The sequence below is a fragment of the Epargyreus clarus genome, unplaced genomic scaffold (assembly GCF_041222505.1).
Source record: "Epargyreus clarus isolate Ecla_fem2 unplaced genomic scaffold, WU_Ecla_fem_2.2 ptg000001l, whole genome shotgun sequence".
NCBI lineage: Eukaryota > Metazoa > Arthropoda > Insecta > Lepidoptera > Hesperiidae > Epargyreus > Epargyreus clarus.
Genome location: NW_027332209.1, coordinates 11,350,288 through 11,372,643, shown reverse-complemented (window position 1 = coordinate 11,372,643; position 22,356 = coordinate 11,350,288). Strand labels below are relative to the sequence as shown.

At 32.9% G+C, this 22,356-nt stretch overlaps 1 protein-coding gene across 8 annotated transcripts in view; it reads left to right on the top strand.

Annotated features, from left to right (window-relative positions):
- IP3K2 (Inositol 1,4,5-triphosphate kinase 2) overlaps positions 1–22,356 on the top strand; it is a 197,401-nt gene that overhangs the window by 42,138 nt on the left and 132,907 nt on the right. The window contains exon 1 of one of the 8 annotated variants that reach the window (XM_073081655.1): positions 22,003–22,147. The exons of 1 other annotated variant lie outside the window; for it this stretch is intronic. The gene's annotated coding sequence lies outside the window, so the exon portion shown is untranslated. Of the gene's footprint in view, positions 1–22,002; positions 22,290–22,356 lie in introns of those variants that run through there. 6 more of the 8 variants (XM_073081885.1, XM_073081793.1, XM_073081727.1 and 3 more) reach the window with 6 other exon arrangements.

Below are 22,356 nucleotides of genomic sequence, written 5' to 3'. Positions count from 1 at the left end.
AGTTTTATATACATATTCAGTAGGTCTGAAAATCGGCTACTATCTATTTTTCTTACCCTTAAGTGATAAGGGTTGTTCACCCTTAATATTTTTTTATTTATATGGCAACACAAAGTTTGCTGGGTCAGCTAGTAATAATATATTATTGTGCTAGGTGCGAAAGAAACTACATTTTTATCGGTACTTATTTCAATTTCCTAGCCAGAAATCGCTTCAATTGCATAATACTTTATAAATAGGTCGGCGAAAACTAATATAAATCGCCAGCAAAATATAAAGTAGGTATGTCGTCTTAACCTATATAATTGCGATTCGACGAAAACAAGGGCATTACAAAAATGTAGATAGTACATTATTCTCCTTGTCTATATTAAAGTAAGTTGGGGCGAAATAAATGTTTTTTTTCTAAAGTTCTATTTTTTGTTTTTGGACAAATTACGATTTTATATCGGGAGCGGCAAGTCCTTCCGAAGACCCAACCGAAGCTAGGCTTAATCAAATAATTTGTCGTCCACCAAAGGAAAAATAGGACTGCAAATGTAATGGAGAGACTTAAATATATGATTTTGGATTTTGGTGAGTTGAACCTCTTAAGCAACCCTTCTCTAGGATCCGCCAGCTAGCTAGCTACATAGCTAACAATATACATATAGTGCTCGAGGATCGAGAAAATAGACGACTCTGACTTTAATGTCTCGGTTTTAACAGGTTTAGTAACCAGTAATTCCAGACATACAAGTGAAGGACGTATTAATATTCAGCATTAAACTGTTATACCCTTAACACGAAGTAATATCGGCGTTGTGCTAAAATTTCCACGACGACTACTATTATATAGAAGGGAATTTGTCTAAACCTAAAATTACTTGCGTATTTTTAACAAACTCTCATGCTTAAGTTATTTCTTTAAGGGGAAAATTTTTCAAGGACATAAGTTATATAAAAAAAAAAACTATCAATTTCTGTGCTTTTATACCTATCAATTTAAACTTTGGGTCTGTAAGGGTTACAGATTTAGATCTTAGATAATTAAAGTTTAATTATCTAAGATTTAGATATATAAAGGGACACTCCTAATATTTAATACTACAGTATAAACATTCGCGAAACGAAAATGAGTGTAACTTCATAATTTAGCGCAGTGTAAAGACAGCCTGCTAGTAGATAAGAAGACAATGGCTTGTTATGGTTATGTCTCGTTTCCTGCGTGTAGTAAACTGATAGTTTTAATTTTTTTATATCGCCGTGCCCACCCACCATTGACGTCAATCGACCGGTTCGCGTGCGCGTGTGTGCGTGTGCATGTGTGTGACAGGGCCGCAGGGCTACGTAACACTTGGTTAGCCGATTTAAAATTATAACCGCAAACGACTACTTCCTCTGGCGGATGTGTTTGTTTTAATAAAATGTAATGTCTGCTTAACTGTTATTTGGTAGAAATGTTGGTTTTAAAGATCTATTTTTAGTATGTACCTATGTGTGTAAACTTGTATGACCGCGATTTTCACAGGAACTATTCATCCAATTTGGATGGAGTTTTGGTTATTTCGAAGGATATATTTTAAGGAAGATCTTAGAATAAAATACATTAAGGATTTTATTGAAGTATTTTTAATGTTCATATTTGTAATACTTTTCAGTAGGTAGAAGGTACGTGAAGTTTGAATTAAAAATATTTTTTGTTGTTTGCTTGGTTATTAAATCTATCTAATTGAGGTAGTATTTATGATTAATTATAATCATTGTCATAAAGATATTTAATACTTCATTTAAATATATAATAGATAATAATAATAAATTATGACGTCATTTATCTTATCATCTTCTTAAATTTATTTTATAGATTTCACGATAATATCATTCCTATACATTCATTTAGATAATATATTTGGAAGTAACCACTACACTTTTTACCACAATGCTAAGGTACCACGTACAAAAACATTATTGAAGGCTAGCAAGTAGCAACCTACGTAGATTCCTCTATGTATAAATAGATTACCAGAACTACTAGTCCATTTACCAATTTCATTCTGCTATACTTATGATTCGTAAATTTTGGGGTTTAATATTAGAGAAATAAACCAACACATTTTTGTCAACCCTAGATAGCATTGAGCAAGTGTCAAATCGCTTGCGGCGAAATGTCGCAGGCAGTTCACATAACATCTGCTCCTATTTTTGCTAAATTGAAACCTTATTTGCTTTGATAATATTTGCTAGTATATAAGTTACGAATGCTAGAATCCTAACTTTGCTTAGATGATGAAATAAGCGGATTGCATCAATTATTTATTAAACGAAATATTAATCAGATCTTAGTCTATAAATAATATTAGAATTGAAAGTAGACACATTTTTAATTTTCCGAAACATTTGCTGAATTATGACAACCCTGTAAAATAAACTTAAAGTAAAAAATATATTAAAACCCTACCTGTTTATTATAAATCACTATTTTTTGCCCGCGACTTCGCCCGCGTTAATAAATATAACATACTAACATACATAAAACCGAAAATTTGTACTTTCAACTTTGCTAAAGATCATCACTTGATCAAATGCATAGTTAACGATTCAATCATTACTAATATCGATTAAAATAATCGATGTTTTGGGTCCAAAAGATCGATTCTCCGATCTTAGATCGCCATTCCTAGTTCCCGTGGGTTTTCCGGGATAAACTATCCTATGTCCTTTCTCGGGTCTCAAACTATCTTTGTACAAAATTTCATTAAAATCGGTTCAGTGGTTTAAGCGTGTAGAAGAGACAACCAGACAGACAGACAGACAGACAGAGTGACTTTCGGATTTATAATATTAGTAAGGATAAATTTTACCTTTGTGTAAGCAACAAGTATTTTTATTTCCCATATTCTTATACTCTAGAATACACATATAGGATAATCTTAAATGTAAAAGATAGGTTATATTTAGAAATGATATTATTTGTTCGCGGTCGTAACATAATCCGTGTAAAGCCGTCCTACGTAGCATTCGCTAGTGTGCGTGTTGCATTGCATGTCACATATGCAATCGTGTTTATGCGTGTGGTCATTATTTTATAGCTGGGACATGGCTATACTACATAGGTATGGTACTACATCTGTTTCTTTAGTTAGATAGAGTTTGGAGTTATTCTCGCGTCGACCACACGTGCTTCTTCTTCGTGGATGCAACCATTGTGCAACGAAGATTAAACCAGGGAAATAAAAAACAGCATATTCGTGAGATGATTTTAATATTGCGGGCATAGGCCAGTATTTTTAGTGGAGGTACCTAAAAGTCAACCAGAATATTTTAAGGGCTTATTAATAGATGTTATTGAATTATTTTACTAATCGCGTTACTTTTCACCAGATAATCTTTAATGAGAGTAACGCATCTGTAAAAGACATATTTAGAGTTGCTTATTAATTGACATGAATTGCTGTAACTATTCAGCATTACTTATGCGCTCCATTATATTTTTTTTCCACTAAAATCAATTGCATAATAAGTAGATATCATAAACATTACTTATTATCGTTTATTAAGATATATATTTTCATAAAATAACTGGATAGGGCTCGTAAACAAAAAGTGTTATACTTTAGTCAGTATACTCAATATCTGTTAAATGGGACTGCGTAAAAATATAAAACGTGAAGAATACCCGTGAACATGCCTCGCAAACCGATTCAACTCTTCGTACCTCCCCATTGTAAAACTAAATTGGGATCAAACTCTCCTATTGCAAGACTGTCCATGTCCATACTCTATAATAAGCGTAGTGAATCCACAGACATCGACATTAATAATATGTGTCTAGCTGCTTTTAGGAAGGCTGTATCTAAATTATAATTAGTGTTTCAATTTAATGTTTAATTTACTTGTACTATTTTTGTTTTCTCTTTTTTGTGATGTTTTAGTTTTTGGTTTATAAAGTTGTTATTCTATTTTCATTACCACGTTTAGATCTGTATTGCATGTGATGTTTACCTCTAAGTGGTTGTACATTTATTGCTTGCATTGTAACTAGATTTAATTTAAAAATATGTATAATGTTACAACCGTTGGTGAACTTAATAAAATAAATAAATAAATAAAACTACTTTCATTATCACTTCATACAAACTGTATGCAATTATGTTATGACAGGGACTTTTGATATATTTACGTACATGAAGAATAACACTTAAATCACTTGTATGTAGCTTGCAATGCCTTCAAATAATCCAGCGGACATTTTGTATGTAAGATTAAACGCATTAATATAATACCTACTCATTAATTTTAAGTATAAGTAAGTCTTTGCAAGTTACAGAACCGTGTCGTCCAGGTCGCTCAGGTCTCAATCCCCTGAACTTTAAATGACTTGAAGAGTAATTTAAAGAGACTTAAAAAGTAACTTAAAGAGACTTTAAGAGTAACTAAGAGACTTAAAGAGTAAATTGCTTGTTCCAGATTAACGCGGATTGAGGGCGCGGTTGACTCCTGAGCGATCTGCGGCGGCCACGGATCAGCGGTACCTTCGTTGACTTCGAGAGAAAACCTTCAATAATCAAGTCATTTAAAAAAATGAAAAGGAATTACAATGCAATTTTCTAGACTGTTCTGAAAAACTCCTGTATGAAAATTCTGTGTATCATATGACTAAATTTAAGATTAAAACAAATTCTAAAAAAGTACTAAGTAATTGATATTAAAAAAATAATTGTATGAAATTGATACTAAAACAAGGGCCACTGCTAAAATAAGGTTTCGTGGTCCATTGAGTTCCTATGAAAATTTGAGATACTCTACTGTTTTATGCGTAATGGTTTTGTAAATACGGTTTTTAGTAGCTTGAGGTTCGAATTTGACAAAATATCTTCATATTAAAAAAGGTCATAGACCATCAATGTCACTGTAATTTTTGATTAGTAAATAAGGAATAAAAAAAAATAACTCAAAAGTGCCTTTCTTGTCTACTTTAGTTAATATTTTTAGATCTATGTTCAAGTAAACAAATTGTTACATCCGCAAGTAAGTATTGCTCATTACAGGATATTTCTATAAATAATTACTATGAGGATATTAAGTCAATTAAGTGACTAAACCAATGACGATGATTAAAATGACTCGTAAAATGATTAAATGGAAAGTAGTATATAATGTATTTTATATCACGGCGTGCGTAAATGGACGTTTTACGCACGCTTCGCGTGCGCAAAACCCCCATTTCCGACCCCGTAATATAAAATTTTATACAACACGCGGACGAAAAATGTTTTTCTGACTCGTGTGATTGCAGTCCTCGCCTGCGGCTCGGCCTGCAAACTCACACTTGTCAGAAAAAAATTTTTCGTCCTCGTATTGTAATGTACTATTTACTAATAGTTGTAAATTAAATTAAAGTGACCTAAATTGATGCGAATGAGATAGATATTATAATTGTTAAAGTATTTATGTAATTTTATGATATATTAAGATTCTGCAGGATGAGGCTATTAACTTAATATTGAATCTTTTTAAAACTTCTAAGATTATTTATATTGATTACTTTTAATTCGGCTCTAAATATATTTAATCTGTGGTTACCTGATATAACAGCGCAGGCGCAACAAAATATACTCAATCTCTTTGAAAAAAAAAACAACGATTTGACTAATATGAAAAAAGTAGAGGAAATTATTTTACAATGTATAAAAAATATAGTATTTAAATTAGAATAAGTGACAACCCTACAAGGAATATATGCACGTAATAAATGTAATTAACGGCATCTACTTTCGTTTTCCATATAAATGCAATAAATACTACGATAATAACATCAACAACATTGATTTGCCGACCTACGTCATTCATGTGATATTTATTTTCCTTGTAATAATTATACATTATGATGAAGGAAAAAATGTAATTACAATAATTATTTTTTATTTGAAAGCTATTTAATTTATTTCTATAAAATAATAACAAAAAATGTTTATGATGCCTGTCCTTGACTAATTGTCTTCATCCACATACACCATTTTTAATTCTATGTAGTAATGGATATACAGTTACACACACAAGGATAATGAATGGATCAGAAGTATTGTTAAGAACATCTATTTTATTGCTAAATTCTTAAATCTTAAATAACAATGATAGTATAGGTACGTACCTGGCGCAATCCTATATTAGATTTATATTTATCTTCAACTTATATCGAAATGTTTTACATAGACACTCAGAAGAGCAAGCCCTATATCAGTCAAACAAACTCTTTTCTATACATAAAATATTACGTTCTATTCACATTTTACTACAAAATACCATTTTTTAAAACATAATTCACTTGATACAGATTTAAAAAGTCATTCTTGGCAGCATTAGGCTGATCACTCATTGGCTACTACGTTTCAGCGACTAGCGAGTAAAAGAGTGTTTCAGACTCTTGAGTTACCATCGTAAAAGTTGCTTGATTATTTAGCACCTTCTTCATGCAGACTTACCTAAGCAACTGCTCAGTAGCTTGAGCGACAAAATGGTAGTCCAAGCAACTATTGTTCACGCTATAGTAGCCGATTTGCGTTCAGCCTCAGATATTGATATTGTTTTACGTAAATATTTGCATAAAAAGGTAATTATGTTATTATTAAACACTAAAGGCTTCTTAAAATATTCAAGCAATACGTATTATACTTTGTTAAATAGATAAATTATATTAAACGACTCTATAATGTAATAAATAGGATTTATTACCATTTTAATTTGGCAGCATTATTATACTTAGGCTTAACTTTGATCTTTAAGTTTCGAAAAAAATCATCACGTCTTTATTTATTTTTAATTACCATTAATGTGTTAATAAATAATTCTTACGCCCTGTGATTTCGACTTCATTACTTCTAACATTAATTATTTTCGTTAATAATCTCTGAAGCTTACCTACGGTTCTAAAACAATCTTTCTGGTAGTCAAATATAAAATCAAAATGGTTTATTTAAACTAAGAATTTTATTTACTTATTTTTTACTTTTAAATATCTGATTTCTAACTAATAGCAAAATTGTCGCTGTTTAAATGATAAGTCTTGTTTCGCAAATTATTAATTGTGGTGTAAACTTTGTGGTCTGTGGTAGGTCACAGGTACTAACAAGAACTCCTACAATTCAAGTGTCAAGATGAAAGGGTACCATCAACGTATCTGTGACCATTTAAATGTCAATCTAACATCCTATAGGTATCACCTTAGACCTAAAAACAAATAAAGGTCTGTGGGTATCACCCTGACTCACTCTTTAAGAAATCTCCGTCAAAGGACATTTTTGTTAGTTTAAACGTAAGAAGTATTTATGTAAAATATAGCAATCAAGAATGTTACAGAATAACAACATATCATTTTATTTGTAGATTTACTTATCTTAGTTTTTTTAATATTATGTATATTTATTTTAATGTTATTACAAAGAGATTATTTGAAATTATTGCAATAAATTATACCAAATTATTTCTTGCCTTAATATTGACCTTGTTTTATATTTAATAGGTAATATAATTACCCTCATATTTTATTTGTAAGTTACTTTGATATGACGTTATAATGATCGCAATAGGTGTTAATTTCAATATGTTTTTAACGATTATTGTTTGTTAACGTTAATAGCATGCTGTGACGTCTATGGCTATACTATATCGATTAAGTTATGTAGTTACGTGTATACCTATTAATTTAAATAAAATTTATTAAATATGTTTGTCCTTTGTTTTCCAACTATCCGTTTGCAACAAATATTGCTTAATCATTTAATTATATTATTACATAGATTAATGTATCATTGTAAGAAATTAGCACAAGTTTCTATTGTATTTTATTTTTTGGTTACGTTAAATTCTCGTAATTCAGAAAAATGCAGTCATTTATTTACAGATTTAATACATTGATGCATTATTATTTTCCATATGCGATTTAACGGCTTAAAATAAATAATGATTAATTATAGTACAATAATGGAAAGAACAAAAACATTATAATTTTATTAATGAAACATATAGAGGAACTATTGTTACGGGAAAAATAGGAATAACTAATATTCGTCAATTACTTTTTTCATTAAATTTAAATTAAACATCATTATCAATATGATTAAATTAAATTTAAACTGATATTAAGTTCTTAATCTCCTTCCAACATAAATTAGCAATATATGTACAAATTGCTATTTACTTTGATAGGCGCTTTAGTGGAGTGTTTATTGCTATGAGAATTTACGCAGACGTATTCCGAATATTTTATATTGTATTTGATATTTTACTGCACTTTGACATTTGAAGGTGGTAAAACCCTCTGTGACTGCGCTCGCACCACCGCCACAACTATTTCTGCCAAATAATTGCAGTTAAGCGCTACTGTGTTCTGGTTTGAAGGGTGTGGTAAGGTAGACTTATCCGAGGTGTTCGAATTTAGTCTTTAGTGGTAGCAATACATATGTTGCCAAGCTCAGGTAGGAATCTTAATCTGGGGTTGATTACAGTGATGTCCATGGGCGGCAGTAGCCATTTACCATCAGGCGAACTGTATGCTCGTTTGCAACTTGAATATTGTAAGAAAATCTATGTATTTCGACGATACACGATATATACCTAAGCGTTGACCCAGTGTTTAAGATATCTAGTGTCCGTGTCACACTGGCTCTATTACACATTGTTGACATTTAAGGTTCGTATAGACTTTTGCAGGGTTACCGAGACAGAGATTACATTCAGCATTTTCTTTTAAATCCCTTATAACATAACATATAGGCAAAGCCAACTCCTAATACTCAAACACAGATAATTTACATGTTTATATATAAAATGAATGTTTATAGATGAATATTTACTCAGGAAAGAGCTATTCTTCAATCCTTGTATTGAGTCCTATGATATCCACAGGAGGAGAGAGCTACACTTACTGTTTATGAAACCAATATGAAAGTGTTCTTTATTTTTTTATAAAAAAAAATCCGATCTGTGATTCAGATTGGTTGCCTTAATTGATATAATATTTCAAAACTTTTACTGGGCGTTATCACATTACGCGTGGTTAATTATTGATTAACCGATAGTTATCTGTAAGGCAATCCGTCCAATTGATCGATTTAATACCCGGCCCTATTTAACCAATTCTTGTTTACGGCTACAAATTTGTCAGGCGAATAAACATGATAGATGGCATTTTGTTAATGGCTAGCTGTATAGGTGTTCTGTGGGCTGATTCAGTAATTGGCAGGTTATTGTTTTGCGAAGCTCATCAATCATGAATTAAATGTCTGCGGCAAATTGGCACTCTCGTGTTCTAGTTTGAGGGTTGTGGTGTGTAGAACAATATATTTATCGACACACTATATGTGACTTCGGGTGTGGTATGTGATGGCGGTTTTCTTGCGTAGTCAAATCCAGGGTCAGTCAGTCAGATTTGGGGAAGGGCTGGCGCGGCTACTCAATAAGAGAGGTGCACTACAGAAAAAAGAAACAAATTTGGACGATTCCGAATCTTTTACATTTTCTTTTCGTAACAGTATTTTTTCATATTTTTCAATATAAGTACAGCATTACTCAAATAAATGTATTTACTGGCAATATTTTATTAAAGACGAGATAAAAAAAATAGTCGCTTTTATTCGGAAAATAAACAGGGGCGTTTGTTCTTTCGTTCCTCTAGGGCTTTCAGACCTTTAAATCGAGCTCTGGTCAAATATAAGGTAGTTTCCAGGATTATAAAGGGAAGAGTTTGTATTAAATTTACGCAATTCATTCAAGCTTCTCTGCAACCATTTTCTTTGCAAAACTGGGATGCATAAAGCATATCTATTATCTACTTCAGCACCCTGTTTTAATACGAATTGTTATGTAAATTAAGAGTCAATTCGAAGATCTGGATGATAATAATTAAGCTATTCAGATTCTCACTTATATAGTCCTTATTATCTCGTTTAAAATGCTGCTTATAATTTCATCCATCTTTCATTTAACCCTTTCAAAGTAACCTCATGAGCCTAAAAACTTATAGCTCGGACGAGTCAATTCATTCATATTAGGAGATTCCTAAGAACCTACACTTAGATGATGGATGCGGAGGCTGTGCATCGAATGAGGCATAAAACAATATTGGTCGCAGAGATATATGACGTGTCAACGCGTGATTTATTCGCGTGTCTGCGTAGTGCGCCTGAGTTGAGCTAGGATAGTATGGAAACGGACTTACTGTTGTTTTTTTGATATTGCAAAATATAGGTAAACAAGTAGGTGATCAAGATATAGGTCCGTGCTCATAATAGTCATAGTAGAAGTTCTACAAAATTACCTTGCACTAATATTAGTTACTAAACGTATTAACTGTATGATACTTTGCGTGATAAAATGATGCGGAAACTGATAGTTAGTTTAGGTAGATAGTTTAAATTGTTAATTGTCAACTTAAATTTAGTTCATAAAAATTAGCTTTAAACTTAAATTGTTACTAAGTGTATAATTTAAGCACGTTACATTATGTTATATGGAACAGGTGAGGTAGAATATCCACACGAAGCAATAAACCTTATCTTTGTAATCTTATTTGATTTAAGATATGCCATTTGCTATGTTAGTAATTAGCAATAATAATATATTGATCAGGCTCATGATATTAACATACTGGGCTAGCTACTAATTAATTATTTTTCGACCTTGTGTAGGTTCACACGTTTTTATTACTCAAATTTTATAATTAGGCATAGGTTATTTTCTTTTAGCGTGAAAAATATTCGGGTAATTAAAAACAAAAAACATTTAGAAACAATTAAGATGACAATTAAGTAATAAGTAGAAATAGAAACAAAACTACCTAATGGATACAAAATATTTAGTAACATGTTACCAAATATAGTTAATTAGGGATCTAATATTAATATTAACATTAACCCTACTTAATTAAATTGACGATTTACAGTGTAAAAGATCATCATAAAAATATTTAATTAAAATATTAATATTGCCTAATTTTTTTTTATTTATTTGCCTTAAACTTGACAACTCGCAGAAAGACGTAATAAAATAATAACCTAACAAATATTATGTAAACAAGCTCCTTCCATACTTTTGCTTGGATTTTCTTTTGCGAACTAGGCAGGGATTCCTACTTTTGGAATGCGAAAATCTCAAAATAAATTTACACAGCATGTCGGTTCGCAATTAATTTAGACGTTTGGGACACAGCCATCTTGGCCTAACGGTAACGCATTTCGCTATTAAATTCCAATGGAAATAGCAGCCTCCATTATTCATGTGCCAAGGAATGTGAATGCTTTTTGCTATCCGCAATGTTTACTGATTTATAGAGTACTTTTTGTGCACTTTTTCCTTTTTGACGAAAATATCTTACGCCTTTATAGGCCTGGTATTCAGATGAATTAAATAATACATTTGCTTCTTATATAAAAAGAGTGGTAAATGGTATCTACTTTATAGTATGTGATCATTACTTTGTTACACTAGTTTAAGGTGTTACAAGAAAATTAAATAAATAAAATAAATAAAAAATCATTACTTACTGTTATCTTTATAAGATGTTTCAATATTTTTGATTTTAAGGTTTAATTCCTGCCGGAGAATTCCAAAACAAAGAAAGTTTTCATAAATATGACAGAGAAGTACCTATAATAAACCTATGGTAACTAATAACATCTTTCCATTGATTTAACAATTTGGGGAAAGTTAGCGTTTTTGATATTTCAAACATACATTTTAAACATAACGTAACACACATCATTTGAACAAGAGTATAAAAAACAAACACTTAACAGCAAAAATTCGATCCATACGGTGATACAATCGGTGGCTGATTAGAAAATATGTCTAGAGTAACAGCAGATCGATCTGAGGGCGGCAAATAGGGCCCATTAGTACCGCGCCGTATACGGTCTCAATTTGTCGGGGTGGATAAGCTATCTACCGCCTCTACAAACAAGCTTATCTATAATGCTCCATAATCTACACAAATAAGAGAAATTCTAGTGTCTATCTTTATTCTTTCATATGCAGGATATGAAAATACATGAAGTAAAAGATATTTTAAATTTATATTAAGCAAAAAATGACACTTTAATTAACTTCACTTTAACTTTGAAAATAAACCCTAAATTTGATTTAAAGTACTTGTCATTTAATAAAATAAAATAATTCCTACATTTTTGTGTGTCTGTAATATTTGGAACTGTTTAAGCTAATTAACCGACTTCTTTAAAGGGTATATTTTAGACTTTATATTTAAGTCATTAAAATTTCACTGAAAACGTCGTCCGTTCAACAGATATCCTTTAATTATAGTTGCAGCCATTGATATATAGTTTTAATAGATCTTTGGTTGCATCGTTAATACAATAGCAACATTTTAAAAATAAATTGGAATTGACATTTCTGTCAAGAGCTAGGTTACAACGTTGATTTGTAGATATTACCTTTCATGAGCACAATAAATCAGAACAAATGCCTGTGTCTGTTTTTTAGTTAAACTATACTGATATATCTATTATGGGAAACCATGCTGCCTTTCTAAGGTCATATAATGTAGCAAAATGAACGCCATAGAGTATTACATATCTGGTAAAATTCTTTAGGCAGGTAACTTATTCTGTCTACATGTAAGTTGTTTATCAAGATCAGATAATTCCTTAGAAATAATGCCAAGTGCGAGTCGATCGTATACAGAGAGTACCGTACCACATTTTTTTTAACTTTGTTTATTGTTTGTTATCATAGCAGCCATAGAAATAAATGCATTGTGAAAATTTGAACTGTATACCTATTACGGTTTAATAGATAAAACGAAAAACGTCGTAACGCGGTTTCTATATCCTATTTTATTTTCAATTTTCAGGTTTTTATTTTAAGCTATTGCATAGCTTTTATCGCGGGCTTTGAGCGCGGCGACCGAATCGAGAAATTCCGTAACGAAAATTAATAACACCTTTGTTGGATATCACGTCTCCAGGCAACCGAGTTGTTTACTGTCAATAGAAAAATATGGATATAATTGAATAAAGTATTATTTTACATTCCTTATTATTTTATTTGATATTGGCGACAAGATGTCGAATGAACTCAAAAACAATAAGAATATACGAGCCACATTACGTGGGTTAATGAAACGAACCGAAAATTACATTTCAGGAATAGAAAAAAATTGACAATGAAGAAATAAATATACGACTGAATTCTTTACAAGAAAATTTGAACAAATTCTACGCGATTCAAGAAAAAATTGAATGGCTTACAGAAGAAGAAAATTTAGAAGAGGAAATAAAATACAGGTACGAATTTGAAGAAATATATACAAAGCTAAAATTTAAATTTTTGAATGTACAAAAAGAAAATAATCGGCTAATACCTGAATGTTCTTTTATATCGGCAAGAGCGGAAGTTTATTTGATAAACTGTTAACTGTCAAGGCACGCTTAAGACGTACACCTAATACAAAAGGGTTATCACCTTATCAGTTAATGTTTGGCAGAGAGGTAAGAACCTATATGCATGCCTTATTTAAGAAATCCGCCCCACTATCCAGATTACATTACAATGCACCGCCAACGAAGGAGTTCGGACAAGGTGATAAGGTACAAGTCCGCAGTTACACCAACTCAAGAGTTAAATGGGAGTTCGGAGTCGTCATCCGAAGATTAGGTAGACTCCATTATGAAGTCAGAACTGAAAATGGCATACTGGTGCGCCGTCACCTTGACCAAATGCTGCCGGCGCCCCTGGTGGTGTAAGTGAAAATAGCGGTGGAGGACTGTTGGATATCAAGTCTCCAGGCTTGTCAGCTGATTTTGCAATGTCTTTTATAATGGAAATATGATAAAATAATAGTGGATAAAGATGTATTAATGTAAATGTTGATGATTATGGAAGAATATATTGTATTTCTGGAATTCCTTCTGAGCGTTTTCATAGCATAAAAAATGCTATGCAATAGCTTTACCGCGGCAGTCTCCGAGTGCCACACGTATTTTTTATTTTTAGTATTTGTTGTGATAGCTGCCACCGTTATACATTATCTGTAAAAATCAAGTGCATATCTATAACGCTTCATAGACAGAGTTCTGTGACAGACGGATAGGCGTACCTACTTCACTTTTACCTTTTGGGTACGAAACCCTAAAAATATAACCCGAAGTCGCCAACTAGGCAACTACTAAATTGTATCAAGTGACTTATGTCAATCGAACCAGTCAAGTTCCACGAAGCTTGTAAGCTTTGGCAGACTATAATTTTTGAGCGACGTGCTAAGAATGTAATGAATATTTCCGAACTATTTATTCTGATGACGTAAAGTTAATCAAAAGAAAGTGATTGCTATCACACGGGTGGATTGGTAACCATTGAAGTGATAACGATATACGATTTATTGATATATGATAGTTTAAAAGCTCTGCATCATTGGAGTGAAACTGTTACTATTCCGATATGCTACAATTTATAAAATTAAAATTGAGATCTCGTTCGAGGGGTGTAAGGTTCGAAACCCAGGCGAGCACCTTTGATTTTTCAAAGTTATGCGCGTATTCGATATTAATTATCACTTGTTTGAACGGTAATCTTGAAAAAAAAACTCTAATGCTATGCACTTGGCCAGCGCGGTTGACTCGTGCCTGATGTTGCTCATTGTGAGAGGAGACCCGTGACCAGTCGTGGGTTGACGACAGCCTCATGACTTCATTCTCACACTCGCAAATCAGAACATAGGCTCTGTTATAGCGACTAGCTAGTATAATTATGTTGTATGGGACGACCGTAAGTAGCAGCGACCGGTGTTTAAAAAGGCACGGGGTGCATCAAGCTTCCAAAAAGCAGCTAATAAAGTTGTCGATAACCCATCTTGAAAGTAGCGAGTACACGAAAAAGTGATAACTCAAATATTATCTAATTACATTAATGATTAACCAAGATACAAGAGCTGATATTAATTTAATTAAGTCGCGATATTTTACACCTTGATAATTAAATTTGGAGATTAGCTAAGCCGGCCGGAAGTGGTACATGGGCTTAGACTTCAAACAACTCACTTTCAAATATCCAAATCATTAGACAATCTTGTTTAACACATCATTAATGATGTGTTACCACCCATATCATTAGGGGCTCTTTAGTTTAGACGTCCGATTTTTACCGGATAATAGATCAGGTAAAAATCAATAGTAAGTATGTGTATCTTACCTAATTTGATTTTGATTGGATTGACAAAATTACATTTACATTTCATTCGTAAAAACTACAAACCTGACTAGAATGTAGCCCATGTAACTCTCATAGTTTAGAAAAACCTAAGAACACTTCATGTGTTAAAATCCGTTAAGCCATTTGCGGTGCAGGGCGTTCAAGAGAAACAAACATACGTACATACATACTTCTTGTAGATTTAAAAATAAAGTGTCTGACTGGCTCCTTGATAAATGTTTTTACGACTTGGGCGAGTACTTTGCATATAAGGAAAATAATCAGCTATATTGACATACATAATTTTTTCATGTTATTTAAATAAATTTAATTAAATTAAACATATTTGACATTAATATACATAATTGACTAAAATAACTAAAAATAATTACTTGTATTATGAATTTGACATTGCACACTATTTTGAAATATTTGTCACCATGTACCATTACTACATTCTGGCAATAAATAATTTTCATTTCATTTTCATTTCATTACATACCTATCTACGCTCGTAAAACATCACTTCTACTGTCACTAAAATTTGTACGAACTTTTTTACATCGCTCTCCGATACGTCGAGGTATGCCGGATACTACGCAAGAAAATGCCGGATCGGTGTCGCTTGCGCATATTTTCATTATTATTTGAACAACGTCGCGAGTCCGGCAAAACTTACAAATCCGGCAAAAAACGGCCGTCGCTCTCTTATGGGCAGAACAACGATATTAATTGTAATTACGTATAGATTTCACGTGTCGGAATAAATGGAACGCGAAAAAACGCTTCATTTTTAATTGATGTGTGTATGACAAGAACACGGCAGTCGTGTAAGTCTGATATATATTCTTGTGTACGTGATATTATGAGTTACTGATACATAGTGGTTGGAAAGCAATACAGCTAATATTTCACATGGAATTTAAAGATTTCGCTAATGTTTGTGGGAATTTAGACATTACATCGTAATGTAACTATAACTAGCTAGAACATGCCATAAACTGGCGTTTATCGCATGTTCTAGCTGCAATTGTATAACCGCTCCCATCTTATGAGCGATGTAGTACAATATTTGCAGCAATCTCAGTATAGCTCAATGTTACTGCAGTTAATTTTTCTAGTTTCATGAAGTCTTAGTGCAGCAAGAGAGTATCGCTGGCAATATTGCTATATTTATGCCTATCGTCATATATTCCAAGTGTTACGCTATGATATTTAAGATAAGCAAGATAATATTGTAGACAGTATGGCAAACTATACAATTGCGAGATAAATTTTATAGCCATAACGAGCCCTATTAGGGCCCTAATTAAAACATAACACGTTCTGCATACAAACATCAGGATTAAGACCTCGTTAGCTGATTATCTTCACTAAATTCTATTTTGAATGCAACAAAAACTCGGATCAGTTTTTTATCTCTACATAGAGTCGTGTTTAATCCTTAAACGGGTTCCGTCAATGAGTGTCGTGTGTGACAGCTTGGCAGACGCCCTGAAAGCTCATTCATTATTGTTAGCGCTAAGACGAAGTGAAAAAATAAATTGCTAGCTAACTTCTTTCGTTGGAAGGTCCCGTAGAATTAACTATCGGGATAAAAGATTTATTACTCATCCGTTATCCGGTAAAAATCGGACGGCTACAATTACATAAGGCGATGGTAGTTTGGGTGGTAAAATATTACGGATGTGTTCATTTAAAGTTCTGGAGCAAGATTAGTACGAAGTTTGAGTAAGTATGAGTAATGAGGGTAGTGATATGTACTAAAGTAAGTCGCACGGTTCGCGGTTTGAATCTTAGACATTCCTCTACGTTTTCCAAATATGACTATATGTTTTAACTTGCACCATATGAATTAAATGAGAATATTGTAAATAAAATTATATGCGTAGATAATGCAAGGGCCATCATCAATCCGTCATCATTAATTGTATCCGTGAATAAATAGCAAAAGACCTCGTGTAGGAAAACTTTTAATAAACATGGAAATTGTGCGGAACCCAACTAATTATTACACTGTACGCATGTGTTACATGTGAATCGTGCCGGCTGCATTTAAAAATGTTATCTATTTCATGATTGTAACTTCGATAATAATTTCATTCTCTAAACTATTGTTCTTTCATACATATAACTGTATATACAACAGATTTGTCTTAATATTAATATATCAGGAAACGGTGAATGGTCACAGCCGATTGAAATTGAAGTTGATCCAAGAGGACTACGTTACTTTGTAATATCATACCATAAGAAACAGTGATAGCCTAGTGGTTAAGAAACTCGGCGTCTCGATCGAGGGGTCCGAGGTTCAAATCCCAGACTGACCCCTGATTTTTCGAAATTATGTGCGTATTAGAAATTAATTATCACTTGCTAAAACGGTGAAGGAAAACATCGTGAAGAAACCTGCATACCTAAGAGAATTATAATACAAAAATCTCAAAGGTATGTGAAGTCCACCAATACGCACTTGGCCAGCGCGGTGGACTATGGCTTCCTTCCTTCCTTCTGTCTTCTGTCCTTCAATCCTTCTCATTCTGAGAGGAGACCCGTGCCCAGCAGTGAGATCCACAACCCTTAAGTACTTGTTTTTGAAAAAAATATCAACTAAATAAGTTTACTAAACAATCACGTATTTTTTAACTTATGTCTAATTTGATTTCTTTAATAATTTTTAGTATGAATGACGTATGAATTGTTCATACAAGTTGAGTTTTTTTGTTAAATTTTATTTAAAATAAGCACTGTTTTATTAATGGATAGGTACATAAGGAAAATATTGAAGAATACTAGATTATAATAACAGCTTTACTATATAATTATAGCAATTTGCGATAAATGTTTCGCGGAAGAGAAAAGTACGTAAAATCCTTAGTAGAGACGCAATCATTAAAGTAATGTGCGTAACTCACATTTTTAAAGCGAGGTTTTTGTAGTTCTGAGCTATAAGATAAAGATAAACTTCTGTGTGTCCGTTTATTGTGTTTTTAAGCATAAACATGAGCTATAAATTTAGAATCATACTATAATCTCAATCATTTTTTAATTAAAAATTTAATAATGATCATTATTAACTTTTTCTTAGTATTTGAAATATTTTGTGGGCAAACCGGCGCCATAAAATACTAACTACTCAAGATAAAGTTATCATCACTAGATTGGGCAAAAAGAATGAATGGATGATTTTATAAACATTTTTTATAATTATTGCTTATTTGAAAGCAACTTCTAATAACTCAGTAATATGAATTTAGGCAACTCTACTTAAAGTGTACATTGAAATTTTTATCTAAAGTTTTCGTACCTCTGAATTTTATGTACATATTATGTCTCTTATAACTTTTCTTACAATATGTGAAAGGTCTTTATAGAATGCGTAAAATCTCGGAAAGATTACACTTAAAAGTCAATTTTAGTTGCACCCATGTCAATTTCAAAAGGACCCCTGGTCAATAAATATACTGTTTATTGGCGATGGTAATATTCTTAATTCTTATTTATTAAAATTAACATTACGATGTGGAAACCGTATTTAGTTAACCAAAGTGTGGGTTGCCTTCCCAACAAACTGCAACGAAAAGGTGGTAGAACCTCCTGTGGTTCTACTTCAGCGGCACCACCGCCACTCCTATTTATGTCTAATAATACCACTGTTAAGCGCTGCTGTGTTCTGCTTTGAATTGTGTGGTACGTGTAACATACTTTTCCGAGGCATTCTGTGACAATCCTTATGAGTAACGGTGCGTCTGTGGCCGTCTTCAGGTAAACATCTAATCTTATCTGGGGTTGATCACAGACGTCTATGGGCGGCAGTAGCCACTTACCAGCAGATGGATTGCATGCTTGTCTGCTGCGGTATTATGAAATAAAAGTGAAAGAACTAAAATGTATATTAGTCGTACGAGGCCAGGATCCCTCGCTAGTGCTAATACTAAATACCCTCAGAATGCCTTCAGACGAGTGTCATTCCAGGAAAGAAGCACGTGAGTAATGGTAACTATTCATCTAACTGCGAATCGAGAGCATTCTTCACGAGTACTGAGTAACTGGAAGCAGCGGGCCATGTTAGCCTTGACTTAGGTTAATACGTGGAGTATTTTTGCCCGACCACGGAGAGGACTGTTTTGGAGTGTATTCCAAACCGTAGGGACCTAGTAGCAACGTAGGAGCTACCGTAGGAATTGTGAGAGTTGCATACGTATATTTTTAAGCAGTTTTTTTTTTATTTTTATAATAATTCTCTAATTGTAAACATCTAGTTGTAGTGTTTTGTCTAATTGAGTAGGATTGATATTTTTCAAATCAATAGGAATATATTAGGTAGGTACGTTGTAAAATAATGGATGACTAGCCCCAGAATTTTATATTTTATTAACGTTTTTTTATTTCAATTTGGATTTTATTTATTTACAAATGTATTCATACATAAAGTTGTTAATTAACAAAATACGGTAACAAATATAATTAATATCTTGTATATAATAAACTTGTCTCGTTCACCGCTAGGAGGTTGTAAATTTAACCTAGGATGAACATCTTAATTAAACACATGCATTTTATGACTTCGAAATATTTATATGTTACCTATTATTTTGATAGAGGCCATAACAATTTTCTTTATGTTAAGGGCTTACGAGTTATTCCACTTGTAATGTGAAAAGAAAGAAAGAAAGAAGAAAGAAAGAAAACATTTATTTCGGTAAACATCCTGTTACATTAAGGTTACATAGTGCTTAATACATAAAACAAACAGACAAATATAACATGACATAACAGGTGAGCAAATATATTAAATGAGAGGATGGATACCGAAAAAGGGTTACACTCAGCCTGTGTCGCGGGAAATCGCGGCTGCTGGTTTTCGGTGAAACCCCGTATTATTTTTTGCTAAAAGTGTACTTTGTTCCTACTATTCCGTCACGCATGGGGCGGTAAGGGTGATAGCACACGAGCTACAGTAAGTCAATACATCCCGATCTTATGGTCATCAGCGACTGTTGCTATCGTCAGCCAAGAAACAGTCGACGTTACTTGGTGGCGGTCGTCAGCGACCCTCATAACGATCGTCGGCTGTCGCCACATGTCTTCAGCGGTAGAGTACAAACCATGATTACTGTTTTACGGTTATGTTTTTATTGGTCGCCGGCGACTGTCGCCAGCTACTGCCGATGACTGTCGGCGACGAATACCGATGCTACTGCTCATACATTAGAACCCCGAGTGGTAAAAATTATCTATGTCTAGCCGTGGACTGAAAAAGCTGTTGGTTGGGACTAAGCTAGATTCCCTCAAATAAGTTCTCTGTTACACTCCTTACCAGAAACAGAATAACCGCTGATGCTATCATGCATTAACTTGTAGCTAATCGAATTATTATTTGGAATATAAGCATGTTTGATAAAAGTTATAGATTGAAACACTTTCATGTCTAATCGCGTGCTATTAATATACTACTAATGTAAAAAATGACTTCGTAACGTTATTACGAGTATAGCGTTATTACGAGTATAATAAAAATAAAAAGGTCAAAAAGTCAAAAATTGATCTATCATAACCAGTTAGCAGCTATTAAAATAATTAACCAAAAATGCAAAATGGTTTATTTTGTATTTATTTTCACCTCTTTTCAACATGTTGCATTTTAATATTTAATATTTATGAGGGTCATAGTTCAAACGTATTATGCTAATACAATAAGTAGTCTTCGAATCCAAATACTAGAGCGGTTCAAAACTCACCTAAATAAGTAAATCTGTCACAAAGTGTGCCTGTCATGTTCGTAATCCATTAAACAAAAACGTTTCATACAACTAAATCTTAAATTTTTGTAAGTTACTTAAAATAATTCGCCAAGTACGAGTCGAATTCGCACATGGAGGCTTCCGTACCGCCAAATGTTCATTATTTTTTACTTCTTTTCACTCATTTTATTATTTTCAGCAATATTTTATTATATCAGACAAGATAGATAGATAGATAGATAGATAGAATAGATGGCGTTGGGGTGATGATTAATGATACGTGAACAACGTATAATAAAATTAAAATAACTATATTAAAATATGATTTATGGTTCCTTTTTGTATTTATTGTAATATCAGTAATAGTACTAAACGGATTGTAAAAAAATCAACGGTTTCCCTAGTACGGTTTAACAGTTAGATCGAAAAATGCCAAAAAATACTGGTTTGTTGTATGGAGACCCCCTTTAATATTCAACTTTATTTTTTTTAGTTATATATGTTGTTATAGCGGCCACCCTTACGCTTCCTCTGTAAACATTGCATGTGTCTATCTATTACGGCTACGAAGATATAGCCCTGTGACAGACGGACAGACAGCGAAGTCTTAGTAATAGTTTTCCGTTTTTACCTTTGGGTACGGAACCCTAAAAATAACAACCATAAACTTCAACCGTACTTAAAAAGTAGCTTTAAGTATTTCAACACATATTCATTTCTTTATCTTTATTTATCTTATTAGAACATCTTCATAGATAAGGCATCATCCTGTAAACACATTTTACGTCAAAAGCACGAGCCAAAACATTCGTTCAATCTTTTCTACAAATCTCTTTGTAATTTAAATGTTTAACCTTTGGTAGTATCTTTGAAAGCCGTCAAGGTCACGGAGATACGACGTAACACACTCGTAGTATTGAAACCGAATTTGCGTATCGTAAGCGGGAATACACGTGTAGCATCCTTCGAACAGCGTCGATCCCACGAGCAAGCGGCCCATGTTTGCGCTGAGTTATCTCAAATCATGAATTAATACATCGGTCACAGCCTCACGCCAAGACTGCCTGCAGCGTTAGCGTTACTTAGTACAGTACCAACCCGTGACTCGCTTACACGCGTGGTCGGAAAGTTTTCGAAAATGTTTCGAGGGGTGTACGTTTCGCGAATGAATCGCTAACGATGTGTGTGTCAGTGTTTGTATGTGTGAAAAGTACGGGTTTATAGTAAGCGTTTGTTCTACACATTACAAGTTGCAACATTCAAATCACCTGTTTGTTGACAATACACTGAAACGCATCCCGTTACGTCAACGTTTCGGTAAACGATCTCAACGTTTATACGTTCATGTTGCGTAGTTTGCGTAATGTATGTATACAAATTTACCAATTTCAACATTAGAAATTAAGATTTTCATTCATTTCACTAGTCTCAT